At 29.8% G+C, this 4,081-nt stretch overlaps 1 long non-coding RNA gene across 1 annotated transcript; it reads left to right on the top strand.

Annotated features, from left to right (window-relative positions):
* Positions 1–6: 6 nt before the first annotated feature.
* LOC122634431 lies at positions 7–464 on the top strand. The gene is made up of 2 exons (XR_006328384.1): positions 7–237; positions 323–464. It is a non-coding gene; the product is annotated as an uncharacterized LOC122634431 (long non-coding RNA).
* Positions 465–4,081: the final 3,617 nt, after the last annotated feature.

Raw genomic sequence — 4,081 nt, 5'->3', positions numbered from 1 at the left:
ATAACATTTTTTCCTTGTCTCCAACACAGATACATTCGAAGACTATAAATTGTTATACGAGGGTGTAAACTTATTTGAATAAATTTCATAAGTTAAAACTATCTTTCAGAATGATGGCAGCTGCCCTAGCTGCATTTTGTGCACGTTTGGGATCGTTTGCAGGAAATTGGATATTTGGTTATTTAATAGACAATTATTGTCTACCATTGATACTCATAGTAGCGGCACAACTCTTCTGTATGTTTTATTCAGCATTTTGTGTTTTACCTTCTTACAAAAATATATATACATATTTTTAACTTTAACTATTTCTTTTTTCTAGTATGCTCTATACTTAGCTTTCTTACACCCGGAAGGTTTGGACAAACAAAAGCAATGGGGAATACATAATTCTAAATATTTCGTCGAAGTATATGTATCTAACCATGTACGTGTGTAAGATGAATATGAATTTTTTAGACGTATAATGTGTGCTATGAGACTCAATTTTATTTACTATTATAATTTTTATGTATTTATTTCCATTTGAAGATATATATTATTTTCATAAAATGTTCATTCCTTCTGGATAACCAAGATTATCGAGTAAGCAGGAATAATTAACTCGACGAATGTTAATATGTACACACTGTCCATATATAAGGCTACATTGCCAGTTGGGCCGAGAAAAGGCCGAAAACGTCACGTAACGGATGATGTCATTCTCTCTGTCTGAACAAACAGAACTTTATTCGCTATGCGTAATGATAATTTTTGACTTTGCGACGACATTGGAGAGTCTAGTGAAGGTGATGTTTAAATTTTTATATGGTATCCTATATTATTTGTAACATATTCTTGTAGCTGACATCGAACCATTTTCAAAACATCACCTATATGTATTTTTTATAATTCGTTATGAAGCTTTCAAATTTTATGTATTTCGGCAAATTAACATTACCCGTTGTATGTGAATACACAGATGAGAGATAATTCGGTGCTGAGAGATAAATTTGTGTACTATTAGATAAAACGGGAGCATTGATGATCTTTTAATAGTGTTCTCTTCCTATGCGTTTGGAAGGGTTTACGTCATCAATTCTCATGGTTACAATTTTTTATTTTGATGATGAAACACTTATCTATAAAATAAAGGACAATTTCTTATCTTTAGACTATTATCTTGTCAAATTTTTGAAAAATATTATTTTCAATGTTATTTTCGATATTATGTTATTCATATCTTGTATTTTTCAACATTAATTCAATATGATTTTCTTTGCTCGTACAAAAATCATATTCAAGAAATAAGTAATTTTCAAAAATAATTTTCACTGTAAAAGCATGTTTGGAAAATTGGAAACAATAATTTCATGCAAAATATCTTTATCTTTCGAATGAGCGAGATCGATCAAAAACTTTTATCATCGAAATTTGACAAAAACTATAACTAAGATGGCGTAAACCCTTGCAACACGCTACGTGAATTTTATGCAGGTATGCTTATGTTACAACGCTATCCCATATCGAGAAAATGACGTTTGCGAGTTTCGTCTGATTTTTACTTTGAAGAAACGAATAAGCTATTAAGCTACAGATTTTTAAACAATTATTCCTATAATGAATAAATTTAGTTAGACATATATCATTGATTATAATCTATCAATGATAATTATCGTTCAAAATAACGTAATCTAATAAATGGTTTTTTCTTGTTACTTTTTTCTTTCTTTAAAGCTAGTGGATACGGTTCTCTAGTTTTCGCGTTACTTCTTTTAGACCATTTTGAACACAATTATCTTTTTATATTGCCTGCTATTTTTGCCTCAGTGTTCATACATATTTCATTCCTATTCCGAAATGTATTGTTATTCGATTATTTATATAAACATAATGTAAAAATTTATTATTATCCCGATCGCACATGCAAAATGATATTTGTGAAAGAAACTATATTCTGACGTATGACAAAGACATGATCGTAATCAAGTCTTAAATATGATCTTGGTAGCCTTACTAATTGTTTGATGATCATTTAGAAGTAAGAGCTACAAGATATTTAGGAATTACATCATTTATTACTAATAGTAAGAATTTATATTATTTCGAGGCGATAGATTTTCTTTATTACTACACTATGTTGCCCAAAATATTACTTAAATACGTCCGCAGGAAATCTGTTTGTCCGTAATGTATCTTGTCAAAAAAATAGAAACTTATTACTTGCCTATTAAATATGACAAACCGATATCTTAAGCGATTATCAGTACTGATAATTTAATTCTTGGATCCAATGTGAATTGTCCTAGACCCACATTCTAGTGAAATACGCGCATAAGATAACGAATAAGCATCGAATCATCGCGAATTTTCTCAAATGCCCATAACCATCTCAATGCAAATTTGACAGGAAGTTCAAAATCTACTCTAGCAGATCTAAATGCTTTAAGTTGATTTTTTTTTGTATTTTATTGCCGGTCCATTTGAATAATCCTACATTAGGTAGAAGAGTACGAATGAAGGATTTTTGATTTAATTGAAATGCAAGTGAAATATTAGCTTCATCGATTACGGATCAAATACGAAATCGTTTTTCTTTGTACTTCCACATTTCCGGTGCTCAAAAAAAGCAAATTTTTTTTATCTACAAATATGAAGATTATCGCTGATAAAAATACAATATCTTAACGACATCACAGTCGATTTCAATCAATTAGCATGACATTCATGAAATTTTGAAAACACTTCGCGATAAGATACATATTCATCGCCTTCAAGTAACTACACTTTATTTGTAGTAGTAAATAACAGAATTATTATATCTCATAGTTCCTATTTCTAATAGTAAGATAATTGCAATGAAAAACAGAATAACATAAATGTTAGTCAATTTAATTGTGTTTTGTCTATAAACAAACGTAGTTCAATCGAGTTACCTCCTCGACGGTAAAGTACTTGCATAGATCGAATAACTAATTAATGCTGAAATCAGAACAAATCTGAAAGCGTAATACCTCAACAATGATTTATGTGAAAATACATACGCAAGTAGCATTCTAAAACAGTTTGATTTCAGCAACACGAAGGTATAATAAAGAATATAGAGTTTTATTTAAAAAATTTAAAAGAAAATTTTAAGAATTCTCCGACGTCATAATAATGTAATTTCGTTTTTTTTTTTTTGCTTTGTTAGAAGGTTCGATAGAAAAAATATGAAAATAAAGATGAGAACAGAAAAGATGAACGAAAATATGCACACTCGCGAAAGTAGGAATAATATAGTATGCGAAAAAAGAAGAAATTGTAAACATTTTTGCAAAACGTTCTTGCGTAACTTGCCTTTCACGACTGGATTGACTTTAATGATATTTATTCGATTAAATCAAGAGGAAGTTCAATATTTCGAATACTTATTTATTATTGTTAGTTACTCTTTAATAAATACTCGTCTTATCTATTATTGTTAATTACTTTTTAGTAAATATTCGTCTTTTAATTAGCCCACAGATGGGAAAGAAAGAAAGGCAATAATGTAAAAGAAGTATACAAACTATTAAAAAATAAGCATATCGAACAGAACCTTTTATCTATTTATCTACTATGTATCCAACCAATACATCCACTTGCTAAATCCGATTTACTTCCATTCGCTTTCCCGTACGCATTCATACGAGGATTGTAAAACTTCTGTTTATATCAATTTCGCATCAATCTTACAACGCAAATTCGGAGTTTTGATCGCGTGATTATAGAACTTTGTTGATTTTGTTCACTTCACAATGTCGCCTTTCCTCTAGTTTTGGACATTTCCATTCGATCAAATCTAGCTTATGATCATTTATATGTGCGGATACGTTTGCCCGTACATCATTCATTTCCAAGAGATCGCTTCAAGAATTCATTAAGAAGTCTTTAAGGAAAGTTATTTTCGATGAATGAAAAAGACATAGAAATGAAACCGTCGTCGATACAAATATCAACAGGTAAGATAAACTACGAAAAACGATTCATTTCTTTTTCATTGTAATTCCCATTTTTTTCGTTTTTTTATACCTTCCTTGGAAATCACAGCAAATTTCACTTGGACATTTTTCTAACTGCA

Source organism: Vespula pensylvanica, chromosome 14, assembly GCF_014466175.1.
Source record: "Vespula pensylvanica isolate Volc-1 chromosome 14, ASM1446617v1, whole genome shotgun sequence".
Classification (NCBI taxonomy): Eukaryota; Metazoa; Arthropoda; class Insecta; order Hymenoptera; family Vespidae; genus Vespula; species Vespula pensylvanica.
This window is presented reverse-complemented; position numbering and strand designations above follow the sequence as displayed.